The sequence below is a fragment of the Callithrix jacchus genome, chromosome 4 (genome assembly GCF_049354715.1).
Source record: "Callithrix jacchus isolate 240 chromosome 4, calJac240_pri, whole genome shotgun sequence".
NCBI lineage: Eukaryota > Metazoa > Chordata > Mammalia > Primates > Cebidae > Callithrix > Callithrix jacchus.
Window position 1 is genome coordinate 4,139,621 of NC_133505.1, and position 17,762 is coordinate 4,157,382.

The window sequence follows — 17,762 nt, forward strand, 5'->3', positions numbered from 1 at the left end:
CCCTGACACCTGCCAGGCAGACCCTGGGGCCAGAGTCTCAGCGCTGAAGCCAGGCCATCCGCGAAGCCGCTCCAGTGCCGCGGAGTGCCCACGCCAGACCCAATCTCCCTTTGAGGAGGAGTGGGACAGCCTCAGGGTCAGACGGGCCTCCTCCTCCTTCACGATATGAGATACATATAAGGATTGATAATGTTCCATCAGGAACTCGTGTTTGTGATATAAAATGCGCGCCTGATATCCTGCACCTGTGGTCCTCCGGCAGCACAGGTGAGCCCAGGAGAACCCGGAGCCCAGCGATGTCGGCCCCAGCTGGAGCCCCACCTGCCTGCACGCGGCTGGGAGTGGCTATTGGGAGCCGGGCCGCCACCTTGGCGCAGACGCGCACCTAACGTCTTTGCGGGGCTCGCTGGGTCCGAGGTCGGAGGTTGGGAGTGTGGCTGCTGAAGGCTGTGGTGGACCCGGCTGTATCGCGGATTCTGGGCTAGAAAGCAGATTTGGGATCGCAGATTGGGGGTTGCTGCTGGGTGGAGGTGGGAGGAGCCGCGGCTCAGGAGCTGGTAGTTGGGGATCTGAGAAGTCACCATCTTGAAGAAGTTCCTCCGCTTCGGAGCCCGGGGTCAAGGCAGAGCAGAACCTCGGGTCCTGAGCTCCATAGACCCCCGTCTACACCGCGTCCGGGCACCGAATGCGGAACCGCGGAGGAGGCACAGGGCGGCAGTCAGGGGTGACGCCGTGGAGATGGAGCCGCCTGGCGCGCAGGAGAGGAGACCTGGATGCCCGGGACAAGCCGCACAGGTAGCGGGGCTCAGCCCGGGGTGGGAGGGTTCCCTAGGCCCGGGGGCTTTGGAGGGCGCCGGGCACCCTTGGAGCAGCGGAGCCAAATGAGCCTCAGCTGCTTTATCCCTCCTAATTCCCCAGCTGGAGGCACTTGGTGGAGACTGAGTGATTTAACTCACAAAGTTAGGTATATACCGTGTATTGTTGTTATTTCTAACGTTCACGGTTAAAACATGGTGTGTTATACTTTACACGAGGTCCCCACTGAGAGAACTCATTCCCCTATCAAAAATACAGGGAGTCATTTTCAGTGGGCGAAAATTTCTCAGATAAAACTGTCCGTTTTACAAAGATCGGTTCTTTACTGAAGGGTTTAGAGGGAAACTTGGAAGTGGGAGGTGGGTGTTGTGTTCTTGAATGAGAAGACACGTTTTTCTCAGAATGTGAGCTCTTTCTGCGTGTATCAGTTTTACATAAAGCGACTGAAAATATGTAGGTTTTAACATTTTGGCACGACACCTGCTGTCTGTTACTATTATGATATTTTAAATAATTTTACAATGGACTGAAAAAATACTGGCTTCTCTGGATATTAAAATGTGCTACTAATTTCTATAATTAATTTGGTAACAGCTGAAAACACAGATAAATGCATGGAACCGAACAGGAAATCCAGAAACGCTGAAATGATATAAGATGTGTGTAAGAATTGATAACGTTCACAGATGTGAATAGGAAAGGATGAATGATTAATGAAAAAATGCCTGTTTTTTGAAGAAAACTAATGAAATTTTATATCACAAACAAGAGTGACTGACGGAACACAGGTTGAAATTTACATATGCCAGTGAGAAACGTATCAGAAGGAAACACAAATGCTTATGTTACAGGTGTATTATGTTGACAGAGGCCTTCCAAAGAATGGCCTCAGCCGCAGGCATTCTGAAGGCTGATTTAGCAAACTGAAAATTAAAACTGCCTGTGTGTCAGAAAAAAACAAAAGGGGACTGAAGAAAACATACTTGAAAAGTATTTACTATATTATATTCAGATGAGAAGTGTGTTTTCATTTTACAGGGAAAATTTATATTATCATGTGATACGTATAGTTCTGGTGTGTATAGCATATATATTACATGTATAATGTTATATGCATATCAGTTACATATACAAATTAGATGAACGGTTACATATATACATATTGGATGAACAGTCCATCTTCATTTTATAGAAAATTCTTTCAAATAAAATAAGAACTGTAATAAAAGTGGACAAAGAACGTTTTTGCAGATTTACAAATTACTTAGGTACATAGGGGGAAAATCCTTTGCGTTTCTGGCATAAGAATTTATGTTAGCCGGGTGCGGTGGCTCACCCTTGTAATCCCAAAACCTTGGGAGGCCGAGGCGGGTGGATCACGAGGTCAAGAGACCATCCTGGTCAACATGGTGAAACCCCGTCTCTACTAAAAATACAAAAAATTAGCTGGGGGCACGGTGGCGCGTGCCTGTGATCCCAGCTACTCGGGAGGCTGAGGCAGGAGAATTGCCTGAACCCAGGAGGCGGAGGTTGCGGTGAGCCGAGATCGCCCCATTGCACTCCAGCCTGGGTAACAAGAGTGAAACTCCGTCTCAAAAAAAAAGAATTTCTATTAAAAGAGGAATCAAACTGTTTTCTATCCACAATATGTGTGAGGATGCTTTGTACTGCTGCTTAAAGTTTAAGTTGCTGGTGACTCTTTAAATAGACACTTTGGTGGTAAGTCCTACATCTAAAAAATGTGTCTGCTCCTTACGCATCAGTTCCGTGATACTAAAATACCCTGAGCAAGTAGAGATACATGCGCTTTGCTTTGTTTTGTTTTGCAGCACTTATTTTAAAAAGAACAGAAAGAATGAACTGTAGAAATAAATGTCTCTTGTAGCCATAGGATGAAATAATATGTGATGATTTAATGTGACGATAGATATAGGAGTATGTTGATGTGCGAAGGTGTATTTTGTTATAGCCAGCAAGGAAAAAAGAATCAGTTTGTTTATACACACACAAACATACAATGGTTTTGTGTCAAAAAATGTGAACAAAATATGATAACACTTCTAATTTCTGGGCATTGGCATTATAAGTACGGTTTTTCTCATCTATGATTGCTGCAGGGAGCATGTACAACACTTTTAATGAAAGTTTATTATTAATGGAATAATTCTTAGAGGAAAACGAATCTTGCCCACATATAAATAATCTCTCACTTTCTATTTTTTATCATCATTATTACTATTGTGTGTGATTATCTTTGAACCTTTAGCCTCTTCAGAAACAAAAACGAATGTTTTCATCTGTCTCCAGATTTTATGTATATATTTTGTTATGTACATATATTTTTCTTACATGTAGATTTATCACATATATGCAAACAATGATAGATTGATCATTTCATTTTACTTGTATTCTTTGAAAATAAAAATAACTAAATGATTACTATAGCAAAAATACTGCTTTATAGGAGTTTATTTAAAAATATTGAACTCCCCATCTGTGTTTATCCATTCTTTCAGTTTATTCATCAAACATAACTTGAGTACCTATTATGTGGCAGACATATTCTTCTATCTCTCAGGACCCTTCCATCCTTAAAAACTTCATGCTGAGCTGCCCTGTCTGCACAAGCTGAGAGATTTGAAATGGGGACATTAGAACCTAATCTCATTTAAACTTTATCTCCCATCTCTCAAACAAAAGAATTTCTGAAGTTAGAAAATAGTAGAAGGTAACCTTTACCTGTTCTTTCAAAAGTTTATCAGTCTTAAACACTAATGTTAATTATTGGAAAGTCTGATTAGCATATATTCTCTAAATATAAGTATTGAATAAAATGACCCACACCTATTCATTTGAATCATGGGTTTCCTTTGGCTCCAAGTTGTTAGAATATCAAAGAATTAATTTGTTTAAAAAATCCGTTACTGTTATTTCAGTGTTCTTTCCCCATAGTACCTTTAGGAACTGAAACGTAGTTAAGTGCCAGTTATATCCCTAGAACTGCCCTAGCCCTGCTGAGTATACCGTACGCTACATAATGTAAGGACTCATGGGTTGTGTGATGCCCCATTATTATATATGTCAATAAAATAATTTCTAAATGCTACCAATTATAGTTGTAATAAATCTTGAATTATAAGTGGCATTCAAATATCAGCAGTGTTAAAATGTGACCTACTCTTTAGGTCAGCCTACAAAGTAGGTTTAATTGTATTATTTTACTTAATTAAATTTTTTTTGTTGAGTAGCAATAGAAATAATCCCACAACTCTGAGAGGCTGAGGTGGGAGGATCGCTTGATGCCAGGAGTTTGAGTCCAGCCTGAATAACAAACTAAGATTTTTATTCGACATAAAATTTTAAATTAGTAGCTGGGCAGGCTAGTGCACATCTGCAGTCTCAGCTAGTTGGGAGGCTGGGGATGGAGGATCACTTGAGCCCAGGAGTTCCATGCTACAGTGAGGTATGATTACACCATTGCACTCCAGCCTGGGCAAAAGAGTGAGACCTTCTCCCAAAAACAAAAATCCAACAGTTTTGTGTTGTTGCTGTAGGAACTATTTTAAATACTTCCCGTAGTTTCTCATTTAAGCATCATTATGTCTGATGACATAGCTATTGTTGTTGTTTTTATGAATGAGGAAGTTGAGTCACAGAAAAACTAAATAACAGCTGGTAAATGACAGACTTTAAAGTGGGACTGAAACCCGAGTTGAACTGAATCCAAAGACTGAGCTCCTTCTATTCACATAGGCTGCTGTTTTCATTAAGGTCGTGAGGAATAAGAGCTAATAAGTACTGCACTTTCTTCTAGAAAAATAAGGAAGAGGAAAATCATTCTGTTCAATGTTTACAATTCTGTGAAGGACCGTATGTTTTGAGATACTGCACTACAGTTTCCTGAAAGGTCCTCTTACTCTTGCACTACGGCTCTGCATTTGGCCTATGCCAGTGGCTGTGTGGAAGTGGTCACTCTCCTGGTGAACAGAAAATGCCAGGTTGACATTTGTGACAAAACAGAACACCTTTAATACAGGTATACAGTAGCCAACTTTTCAGCATGACATGGGTTTGAGACATAATTAAATGTATCTCATTTAAATATAACTAGTTGGTGAAACCTGTGGAATGTGGATTTTGGATTCTTAGAATTTACAATCTATTTCTCGATCTAACATGGACAGGCTGTCCATTGCCAGGAAGAGACTTGTGCCATCATTCTGCTGAAACATGGCACCAACTCGCATCCTAAGGGTATCTATGGCATCACTGCTCTCCATTATGCTGAGTATAATGAGAGTAAGTTACTGGCAGGAAAACTGCTCGCTCGTGATGCAAATATGGAAGCAGTGGACAAGGTGTAGATCAATTCTTTTCAAAATGTTTGTTACCCTTGACATAGGTCAGCTCAAGCATTCACTGAATGCAAGCAAATTAAGTTATTTTGAAATAATTGTCCAAAATTGTGTTTTAAATGACGATACTTTGAAAGGAGTATTAAGGGGCACAACTTTTGAAAATGCACTTTGGGAAATATTTGTAAATTTCTTACAGAAAAAACCTTTTCAATTTTTTTAAATGCAATGGTCCCCCCCCCCCCCCCCCGCAATTAATGTGAAATAACACAGGAGAGGAAATATGCCCTGAAAATAGGCTTTATCTTTTTTTTTTTTTTTTTTTTTTTTTGAGATGGAGTTTCGCCCTTGTTACCCAGGCTGGAGTGCAATGGCGTGATCTCGGCTCACCGCAATCTCCGCCTCCTGGGTTCAGGCAATTCTCCTGCCTCAGCCTCCCGAGTAGCTGGGATAACAGGCACGCGCCACCATGCCCAGCTAATTTTTTGTATTTTTAGTAGAGACGGGGTTTCACCATGTTGACCGGGATGGTCTGGATCTCTCGACCTCTTGATCCACCCGTCTCAGCCTCCCAAAGTGCTGGGATTACAGGCTTGAGCCACCGTGCCCGGCCTAGGCTTTATCTTAAAACTCAAAACTAAAGCAACTTAGAATAAATGGACATCTTGCTGCTGCTGACAGTTTTCTAAAAAGCTGATGTATCCTCTCTCAGTGGCAAGGCCTAAGAGGGAAACATGCGGAGGGAAAAGGAGAGCCATCAGGATACCCAGGTCACTTGGAAATTAGGAAATAAGGGAAAATGCCAAGAAGAGTTTTTGTTAGTTTGTTGTTCTTCCAGTGTATGTGTTGAGAGAAGGTACTCTTTAGCTTTGGGGCTAATGAATTTTGGTTTGAAAAACAGAGTGAGTTGAAACTTGCCTAGAGATTAATTTTAGGAGGACTCTGCAGAAGGCATATTGGCAGTGAATACGTGGTGACAAAATGAGAAACACTTCAGCGGAAGATGAAACAAATTATTAACAGACTTACTAGCCATCCAGGCAGAAACAGCCACTTAGATCTGAGTCTAAACTTTCCTCTCAAATCTAGAATGTCTTCATGGAAAGGTGGGGAATAAGGAGCTTATTGGTAACAACATTGTTAGATTTTGAGTTTATTTGTCCCTGATCTACTCATACCAATGAAAATTAAACGTAGGTTAAATAAATGACTCTATATCTTACTCTTCTTTTTTGGCCACATCTACCACTGATAAAGGGAATTAGCCATGTGGGAAGGGATGAGACTGAGGTGATTGTCTGCAGCACCAAGTCTCGGAATTGTGCATTATAGGGACCTGAGCAAATTTTGTTAAAACTCTAAAATTTTAGGCTTTCCCCTGAAGCTTTTGATATAATAGATCTAATAAGGCCTGAATGTGTATGTTTAAAAATGTTTTCTGGAAGCTGGGCACAGTGGCATGTTCTCTAGTCCCAGCTTGAACCTGAGTTTGACTCAAGCTTGAGCCACATAGTGAGACTCCTATCTCTAACCACAATAACAGCAAAAAACAAACAAAACCTCCAGGTTCGGACACACCCCTGTTTAAGAACCCAGAATAGATAAGTGCAATATGTACATTTCTGTATCTCAAAGAATGTAAGACATCTCTAGAAGAGTTGGCATGGGTGCTACTTTCTTCAAGTTCTCCTTTTCAATGAGATTAGCCTGACTTACCTGTGTTTCTCTGTGCCTGAGACTGGGAAATTAAAGGGAGTGTTACTGGCCGTATCTCTCAGCTTACAGAATAGCACCTTTTACCCCCACCATTAATCATTCACTGCCATTCAGAGAGTCTTTGAAAACTTGCTTATGGGTAATCTATCAATAAGTAGAGGCTGGCTCTTTAATGATTTCCTGTCCCTTTGTCACCATACAGGTGATTATGTGTCAACAAATGTTCATTACAAGTTGGGTTTTCTCAATTAAAATAATAGCCAATATCAGGGTTTATTTTAGTTGAAGTTGTATTGTGAACTGTCTCAGTATGTCTGTTATGTTTCTAGATCTTTAGCATAACCAGGATGTCAGCTTTACACACTAAAATCCATGAAGTTGATATAAATTTGATGTAAATCAGAATTGTTTTGATTAAAGAATTTCCATAGAAATCATTTTAATAAGTTAGTTTTGGCAGTCATATAAACCATTTGGCTAACAATCTGGGAAAATTATATACAAATAGATTGCAAACAAATACATGTTAGAAACATTCTTGAAGTGGGTATTATGAGTCAATAGCAATTTTTATTATATATGAAGGCCTCGTTTTTTTGGTAAAACATACTAAAGAAAGAAAATATTTTACATGCAAATACTTGGATTATACACAACCATTTAGTTACACATTCATAGCAAATATAAAAACAAAAGGGCTATATTGTAAATGTGCACAGATTTGTTTGCCTCTATAAATGGAGTCAACATGTAAAATTTAAAAGACTTATGCAGAAATCTGGACTTCAGACTTGTTCTAAAAAATCAAATATGGTGTCCCCTGAGTTTCTGTCACTGTCGGCCTGCTGTGCAGAGGGTGCTTCTTTATAAAAGACAAATGTTCTCCAGTGTGCTACTGTGCCCACAGCAGTACTTTCCGCACTCAGATAACCTTCCTTTGTCCTTGTACATATTTGAGTTTACAACTTTTATGTTATAGGATATTTTTGTTAATGATTTCAAGGCTTTTAAGTCAGTGCATATTTGTTTCTAATGTATAGTCTATAGATTATATAAATCCCTCAGTTATGGGGTTGAATTTTAGAATCTAGTTTAAAACTCTTTTTCTTTATACCAAAATAATCATCTCCCCACATGAATGCCTGGACGTTGTTTTTAGGTTATTCCTGGTATCGCTGGGTAGTTTATGATTATTGCAGACATTATATCTTTCTCCTCAGCAATCATCCTTAAAAATATAAATGACTTACTGACTTTCATTGTGCTAGAAATAACGCATATGGATCAGTATGAGAACTTTTATTGATAAGCCATTATATTTGTATTTGCTTCATATTTAACCTAAAATAAAAAATAATTTTGAATAGCCATTTAAATGGAAATCAATACAAATGGATTTAAAAAGTAGAGTTGCATTAGGGTCCCAGCATTTTAATTTTAATTGTAATTGCCATTACAATTGAGAATAGAATTTCTTACTGAGCTTTGGTTTTTAATACTTATTTTTAAGTTTTTTAAACCTCTCTCTCTCTCACAAAGAATATACTGAGCTTTATAACAGTTATGATAAAAATCATTTCTCTTGCATTAAAAGAAACCCATGGACTATTTAATAATATGGAAAATATGTACATGGGAAGCCACTCACTCTTAATTCAGAGCTCATTTCCTTAGTGACCCATTTGAAGCAGGAGGGCCTGACATTGGCATCTGGGACCCTAACATGGATAGAAGTGAATCAAGCAAGTTTGTACCACCCAGAGGAAACCTCCACTGTATCGGGAAGCTCTGGAAACTGTATCTCTGAAACTTTTAATTCCTTAAATGTTCATATTTGCCACAAATGTATTGTCCAATGGATATTAGGTAAATTTCAGGAGATTTCTTGATTATGGGATACAAAATACAGTTTTGTAATACTTCTCAAATGCAGGTTTTCATGGAGTCTCTCTTGGAGTACAATAAGCAGATACTCTTTGGAATATAGTGTAAGAAACACTGCTCTAGAGGTAATAATTTAGACCGTTAATTTATGTAAAAAATGAAGTATTTGCTACTATGTTTTAGGTTTTGGGGGCTATAGAGATAAGAGATACAGGCCTTGCCCTCAAGAAGCTCGTGGTTTCAGAGGGAAACAATGAAGTGATTACAGTATTCCACACTCAGTGCTGTGTGGGGAGGAAGGGGAGGGGTGTTTGCAAGGCAGAGAGCAGCCCATCAGAAAGCCGGGAGGAGTGAGAAGGAATGGACTGGTTTTCATTTACTTCCTTTCTATATTACATGTTGAAGTTCAAACATCTAAGAGAAGCTTTTCAGTTCATTTGAGAAATGTGTAATTTTGTGAATTATTTTATTATTTTTGCTGTTTTATACGATGGAAACACGCCACTTTTTGTTTTTCGGTTTTAATCAAAGCTTGTATGTAAGGTCACTTTATTCCTGCATCTCGATTGTTTCTTCCGTGTATTTGCCCTTTTCCTCTCCTACTTGGCGAGATTTCGCTTTCCGTTCAAGGATGTTTTTGCGGTCTCTGTCCAGTTTTAGCCTAGTGATACCCACCTTGCCGGGGTGAGCGCCTGCGTTGGCGGTTATGCCATTAGCCTTTTCCCGCTGCACCCGTTCAGTGTAGATTCCGCATTTCTTCCTGTAAACCTGGACTATTCTGCCAATGTGCTGACCTTTATAGTGTCCTCGTACAACCTGAACTTCATCACCCTTCCGGATGGGCGTGCATCGCACACTGTACTTCTGTCTCCGCTCTTTGGAAAGCGGGGAGGACATAATCTTCCTGCGAATGTGGGAAGGTGCATTGAAACGCCTTTTGCGATTCGTGCTTCGGTCGGAAGTCACAAAGGGATTGAACTTCATTTTGGCAGTTCCCGCTTAGGTGATGGCCGCAGAAGGGAAGAGCAACACACCACTTTTATTTGCTATAATTTGCAAGAGACAGCAAACGGTGGAATTTTTAGTGAAAAGCCGAGCAAATGTACGTGCTGTTGATAGGCTGAGACAGTAGAGTAGTTCTTGTTTAAAATAAAAACCTAACTTCTAGAGCAGAGTCACTCAAGTCAGAAATATTAATAAGATTAACATAATTATTGGCATATATATTGAACTCCTGACCTCAGGCAATCTTCTTCCTCGTAATCCCAAAGGTCTGGGATTACAGGAGTGAGCCACTACGCTTGGCCTGAAGGTTACTTATTATTCTGCAAATAATAATATAATAGGAAACAAATCAGCAGCTTCTAAACTATTATTCTGCAACATTTAGGCTGGATGTGGTGGCTCTTGCCTGTAATCCCAGCATGTTGGGAGGCAGAGGTGGGTGGATCACCTGAAGTTAGGAGTTCAAGACAAGCCTGACCAGCGTGGCAAAACCTCATCTCTACTAACAATACAAAAATTAGCCAGGCATGGTGGTGCATGCCTGTAGTCCCAGCTAGTCAGGATGCAGACACAGGAGAATTGCGTGGATCCAGGAGACGGAGGTAGCAATGACCTGAGATTGTGCCACTGCAGTCCAACCTGGGCACAGAGTGAGAAACTGTCAAAACAGAAACAAATTATCATGCAAAATTTGAAAAGGAAACAAAGCAGCTTCTAAACTATTTTTTAAGATGACTCATAATTAATAAATTCTATATTATGTACATATGTTCTGTACTTCTGAATAAAAGACTTAGTCATATTTACAACATGTATTACATATTTTTTATTCTGCTTCATTTGTTTTGAATGCTCTTTGCAATCTACAAAATGTCCAGTAGTAATAATTAAATTACTCATTAAATTGAGCATTATCTTGACATTTAAAATGATAATCTCAAAAATGATCTTTTGTTTTTGAGCTAAAAATATTTTAATGATATACTGTTTAAGAGAAAAACACTGGGTATGAAAGTATATACATAGTTTATTTATTTTTTTTTTTTGAGACACAGTCTCACTCTCACTCAGGATGAAGCGCAGTGGTGTGATCTCAGTTCACTGCCACCTTTGCCTCCCTGGGTTCACCGATTCTCCTGCTTCGTCCTCCTGAGTAGTTGGGATTACAGGTGCACACCACAAGGCCTGGCTAACTTTTGTATTTTTTAGTAGAGACAGGATTTCACCATATTGGCCAAACTGATCTTGAGCTCCTGACCTCGTGATCTGCCCAACATGGACTTCCAAAGTGCTGGGATTGCAGGCGTGAGCCACTGTGCCTGGCCCATAGTTTTATCCTATCAGTTTAAAAATAAAGATGGAAAGATACGTATGTCAATAAGTTTACATTTCTTTCTTAATACTTTGCTGCACTGTCCGGGTATGGACAATCAGTTCACATTCTGAAGCTACGGGGCTAACCCGGAGTGCTCACTGTGGCTAACCCGGAGTGCTCGCTGTGGCCAACCCGGAGTGCTCACTGTGGCCAACACGGAGTGCTCACTGTGGCCAACCCGGAGTGCTCACTGTGGCTAACCCGGAGTGCTCACTGTGGCCAACCCAGAGTGCTCACTGTGGCCAACCCGGAGTGCTCACTGTGGCTAACCCGGAGTGCTCACTGTGTGTGCCAGGCCCTGGGCTCAATGCTCTACATGCATTTTTATTTCATTTAATTCTCTCCACTACCTGAGATAAAATAGCCAACCCATTTTACAGAGTTGCAACTGAGGCTCAGAGACTGAAAGTTAAGTGCCTGAGGTTGCAGTTAATAAGAGTCAGAGCTGGAACTGAAGCCTACGAGTGCCTGGCAGCCAGTTCACGTTCTGACAGTAGGCCAGTCTGCTTCACAGAGCGTGGAGTAGATGGTGCATGCCTGCTAGGATGGACCAGGTATCACTGTAGGTAATGAGCAGCCCCCAAAAATGGAAATTTAAAACACTGAAGGCTCTTTCTCTGCTCGTGCTGCACATCCTCCATGGCTCTCCTGGGTCTTGTGCTCCACATCCCATCATCTGCCACCAGAATACAGAAGCAGCCTCCATATGGGACCTGTCAGTGGCTCTAAGAGATGAAGGAAAGGGTGGCCAGGCTTAATGGCTACCAACTCTTTTGCCTCGAGGTGACACACTTCACTTCCACTCACATCGCCTGAGTCAAAGCAAATCCCATAATGACCTCCACCTTCAGAGGAGAGCCTGAAATCCTTGGTGGACTCCATCAAGGCCACCATATGGTGTCAGCCTTGTGGGAGACTGGAGGGGCAGAGGAGAGTGGGGAAGTGATGGGAAATGATAGCAGGACTGAGTCATGTGCATTTGCTTTATCCTCTAGCAGGTAGTTTGTCCCAGAGCTGCACAGAATCAGCAGCAGCATGATCAAACAGGGTAAACTTCAGAAAAAGCAGTTTGTTCAGATGTGATCCACAGTGAACTCAGAATCAGCTGAGTGGCATTGAGTCAGTAAATCTCTGACTGCCTCAGTTACCCCATATGATAGTGGTGAAGATGCGAGCATTGAGAGTTGGCTTGGAAGGATATCAGGAGTCTGAGCATTCAGCATTGTAGTTCCTTTAAGTTAAATCAGGCACTATCTTTCCTGCAAGTCCCCTGTTTCTTTCAGATTGCACAGGTGAGAGTGCTCAGATTAGGGCTGGAGGTCGTGAAATATTGCTTCGCACACCAGCAGGTCCCCTGTGTTGTGCGTGCATTTCGTGCACTTCGTGGGGCCTGATTCTTCCTCCTTGTTCCAGCGGCCCTGGGTGACTCAAGTGGCCATTCAATGACCAGGACTCAGAGGTCTTAGAGTGATGCTCCATGAGGCCCCAGGTGCCAGCCACTGCCCAGTCAAAGTGTGAGGCAAGGAACAGGGCATCATCTGTGGGGGCAGTGGCCAGCCAGGCTTGGTGACTCTACTTGGTGGACAGATGATCCGACACCTGCCACCTCTGATGGACCCACTGCCTCTGTGCCTGTTTGTCCTGCTGATGCTCCAGTGGCTGCCCCAGCATCCCAGCCTAGGTCCAATGCCACTGAAGACAGACCTGGCCCCTGGGGACCCAGGAGACCTACAGGACTCACTAAGCTGTCCCTAGGAGTCCCCAGACCCTCATTCTTATCAAGGACCTAAGAGCCCCACCCCCTGGCCCTCCCTCAACAGCTGTAAATGATGATTTACTGCTGTTACCATCATCACTGTCTTGAGTGGCCAAGGACCTTCCAAGGTGCCTTCTCTGGAAGAAAAGATGTCCTTGGGAGGTGATGACATTCGATACACAGGTGCTCAACAGGTTGCTTCCTCCTATCCTCAGACAGTCTTTGACACAGCCATTGACACTCACATTGTGTGAAAGGAAAGCAGCCCAGGGTCACACAGCTGGTCTCAAATCTAAGGTGCCTTGCTCTGCCTCTATGAGGGAGCTGTCTGCAAAGGAGGTTGGCCCTGGCTTTGAGGAGACTTTCCTGTGCTGCATGAATCACCTCCTCAGTTGGAGGCCCCAAACTCTGCTCACGTCTTCTGCCTTGCCCTGTCTCTGCCTGGGCGATAATCAAGGTGACCCCAGCAACCCTCCATGGACATGAGGGTATTCTCTGCCATTTGCTTTTGGGATAATCTGACTTCAACACACACTTACGTGGTCTCTCCTTTTACAACCAAGACAACCCCAATGTGGGGCTCTTTATGCAGGTGGCAGCACACGAATAGAATTGAACGCCATAGTTGTGTTGTCCCTGTTCTGTTTCTGTTTTCCTTGTGTCTCAGGGTTGTATTTCTATTTATGATAAAGACATTGGCTTTCCATTTGTAGCATGAATAGAATATTTGTGGTGTACAATAACTTTACGGCATAGTAAATTGTAAGGAGATTTAAAGCAGTGGTTTTCAGCTGTGAGAGGCCTGAGTATGTTCGAGCACTCTGTGTGATCAGGCAGAAGCAGGCCTTTGCGAAGTTTAGCTGAGGATGGGTCCAGGAAAGATAATGGACAGTGGAGGTCTGACCTGGTCACCAGACCCCTGGGTCCTGCCCACCAGCTTGGCACTCCCCACCCATCACTCCTGATCTGCCAAAGCCTCTGGGTATTTTGGCCAAATCTCCCAGGAGAGAGGCTGATGAACTTTATCTCTTGAAATGCACAGAGTCATTGGACGTCCCTGGGAGCTCAACCATGAGAGTCAACTTGGTTTTCTCCCCCTCATTAGGGTTCAGAATTAAAACTCCACCTTCAGAGGCAGTAAGATAATATAGATAAGTGACAGCATCACCCCGTTTCAGATGTTAACAGGTCTAGGTGTTTAAGGGGTGATTTGAGACCACACAACCTCGTCCCACACAGTGGAATTCCCGGGCCAGAGGGAGACATTTGATTGCCATGTTATGATCTTCTCACTGAGTGTAAAGACAGTCTTGTTCCATTTCGGATTCTTTCCTGTGTTGATATAAGGGCACTTTGAATTTCCAAGCATATAATAATTTTTGGTTAGCTTTTGATCATTGACTTCGAGCACAATATTGTGATCAGAAAACTGCTGTGTGATTGGATTTGTCTGAAGTATATTGATGTGCTTGATGAACGCAGTAAGTCGGGTTAATTTTTGTCAATGTGCCATGCATGCTTAAAACCGGGGCAGCTCCAACATTCGTTCCCGAGATACAGGATGATGGACGATGGCCCCATGGATGTGGTGGAGATGGTTTACTCTTGGGACTTTCCGCATCTTTCTGATGTTTTGTTCCTTAGAATATGAATGGCGGAGAGCGGGCTGTGGAGCTCCCACTCTGCTGGTGTGTGAGGTTCTTCCTGCCATCATTTGTTTCTTATACTTTGCAGCCAGGACTGACCATGAGAAACCCTGTGAGCTCAGGAAGGAAGGAGCCGCCCAGAAGCAGGGACAGGGAGCTGGTGGGGAAGGCCAGAAGTCAGTTCTGTGAAGGTTCCAGAGAGCCTTGGGAGGTGCTTGGGAACTGAGATGGGGGGGCATTGGAAGACGAGGGTGTTCCATGGATTGTCCACTGTGAGGTACCACGTTCCGGGGCTGGGGATTGGTGGAGGGGGAGTATAAAGCCCCAGGGTTGCTTAGGCAGCGCCCAGACAGGAGAAGGTGTGGTGGGAACCAGAGCCCTGGTCTTTGCCTAATTGCTCCTGAGCCTCCTGCTTTCTTGCCCACATGTCCTGTGGCTTCCCTGATACTTTCTCCCTATTTGTAGCTGAACTTCCCACTCACCCTTGAAGACTTAGTTTGAACCGGATCCTTTCCCAGACCCCCTCTTCCAGGTGCCCAACATCCCCCCTTCCCTCTTGTCCCCCTCCCTCCCATCCCCCTCCCCAGCACAGATCCCATGCCTTCCCATCCCTCCCTCCCCCAGCCCTAACCCACTCACACCTCTGTCCTGGCCACCTCAGGGCTCCCTGACAGGACCAGGACATACAAGTTTGGTGGCTGCTCTTTTGGCTCCTCCTCCTGGGGTTTCCCAGCCATCAATCCACGCACGTGAGTAGACGCTGGACCCGTGGGGTTTCTTCCTTGTTATTGGGCTGTGTCATGCAGCACATTACACAGTGCAGACCTGTAATTTCAGCACTTTGGGGGGTTAAGATGGGAAGATCACCTGATTCCAGGAATTTAAGACTAGCCTGGACATCAGAGCCAAACCCCATCTCTACGAAAGATTCCAAAAAAGATTAGTCGGATGCCCACTGCACTCGTGTCTCAAACAGAATAAACCAAAACAAAGTGAAATGTCGTTTGAGTTTTGTGTCATTTGGTTTGATGACTTTTTAGAAACTTCTGAGTCATCCGTGTCTTCTGCTCTGGGGGGCGTGAATCTGTGTCCAGTCAGTGTGATGGGAGCTGAGAAGCCCATCAGAAGGAGAGGAAGGGGCTGCACCTGCTGGGAGCTTTGCAGTGTGGGAGTGACATGACCAGGATGTGAGTGAGGACTGTATTTTCCTTTGTTCTGTAAAATGTGTATGGTGCAGATCATTGATTACCCAAAGGAGAAAGGATCTTAAAGTCCTTATGTTGTCCAAATATAAAGAAATGACAGGCCAGGTGTGGTGGCTCACACCTGTAATTGGGACGCTGAGGCCGGTGGATCACTTGAGGTCAGGACTTCCAAACAATCCTGACCAACATGGTGAAACACTGTCTCTACTAAAAATATACAAAATAGGCAGGCATGGTGGCAGGTGTCTGTAATATCAGCTTCTTGGGAGGCTGAGGCAGGAGAATGGCTTGAAGCCAGGTGGCAGAGGTTGCAGTGAGCCGAGATTGCACCACTGCACTCCAGCCTATGTGACTGAGCAAGACATTGCCTCAAAAGAAAAAAAAAGATTTTTTTGTGAAAAAAAATTTCTTTTGAGACAAAGTTTGCCTCTTGCCACCACACCTGACTAATTTTTGTATTTTTGGTAGAGATGAGGTTTCACCATAGTGGCCAGGCTTGTCCGGAACTCCTGACCTCAGGTGTTCCACTAGCCTCAGCCTTCCAAAGTGCTGGGATTACAGGCATGAGCCACCTCGCCTGGACTTTTTGTGATGTTTTTAGATCATGAGCTATTGTTAGTGTTAATGTATTTTATGTGTGGCCTAAGACAAGTTTCCTTTTAACATTGCCCAGGGAAGCCAACAAATTGGATATCCCTGCTTTACATCAAAAAAAAAAAAAAAGACACTCTACATTTGAAATGCCTAAAAACACTACCAGCCATGCAAAAAACATGAGACTGGTGACTTCCAATCTTTTTTGAAGCAGTAGAATCCCCTGGTGATATCTGAGGGGTGTGGTTACCTCTTGGAAGAGGTGATGGTTTCTAGAGATTATTATTTTTTACTGAAATATTGCAAATGTCACTGACCGTTTCATTATTTCAACTATTATTATTCCTGGTGATGAGCTTTCCATCTGATTATTTGTATCCTGGGCATGACTTTCTTGGTGTTCTATGGATGCTTATCACTATCGTGTTTCTGGGAGTTTCTACAGTTGGCCTTTTCCTCTGAAAAATTAGCTTGTGTGAGAGTATACTAACTTCCGGTAGAGGTACACTTGTCATCACACATAAGAAGAAATTACTTAAAACAATTCATGGTTCTGTACTTTATTATGAATATTGGGTTTTACCAAAAACATCAGGGAAATGATTTATTAGCATAAGAATTATAAAAATATCTGCCATTTGCATTTTGAAAATTAAATAGGTTGGTGTATAATAGAATGTCAACAGAGCTTTGAGTCAAAAAGAGGTTTTTTTCACCTTTGTGCACTTTATCAAAAATGGAGTGTGAAGTTTTGGCACTTAAACAGGAAATTCTGCCTAAACTTTTCAGCTTTATAATTCTGTTGTATGGCTGGAAGGAAAGCTTTCACTTTCCTCTCTAAAGGTTCTTGCAGAAATGAACTAGGGCACTCTCTTTTCAGGACAGAGGGAGATAGATGGAGATGGAGGCAACTTAAAGGTGGCGTCAGTGATGTTTTAGGGGAGATGAAAGAGCCCAAGGAACAAACTTCGCCTGAGACGAAGTTCCTCTGAGATCATAGGGAAGAGGCGACAAACTGCAGGGAGGTGCAGGGCAGAGCTGCACTGCCTCATGATGCAGAGAATGCCCCAGAGAGTCTGCTGGAACCGCCCTGCGGAGAATCAGTGAAGCGTGTGTCCGGGCAGGATAATTTCGAATGACGTCATCAAAGTGCATGCTCCCGGTTGCAGGTGGAGAGGGCTCAGTATGTCCAAAGTCTGAACTTGATAGGAATTTGGCTGCTAAGTTGTGCCATCATTTAAGATCTTTTGTCCATTGGGTAAATTGAGCTGTACATTTTCTCTTGCCATTCATGACAGTAAAAATGCGGTTGTCTGGGGGCTGATCCTCCTTCTGAACAGTGATCCAAGAAAAACGCACTAATCCGACATGTTGTTTCATATTCAAGGGAAGAGAGAGTATGTTTTATTT

The 17,762-nt window shown here is 42.8% G+C and overlaps 1 long non-coding RNA gene across 3 annotated transcripts in view; it reads left to right on the plus strand.

Moving 5' to 3' along the window:
- The first annotated feature begins 396 nt into the window (after positions 1-396).
- The window catches only part of LOC103792373 (uncharacterized), a 104,704-nt gene continuing 87,338 nt past the window's right edge, over positions 397-17,762 (plus strand). For 2 of the 3 annotated variants that reach the window (XR_013533597.1, XR_013533598.1), the window contains exons 1-2: positions 14,901-15,085; positions 15,215-15,302. This is a non-coding gene — a long non-coding RNA (uncharacterized LOC103792373). Of the gene's footprint in view, positions 796-14,900; positions 15,086-15,214; positions 15,303-17,762 lie in introns of those variants that run through there. The other variant, XR_013533599.1, reaches the window with a different exon arrangement.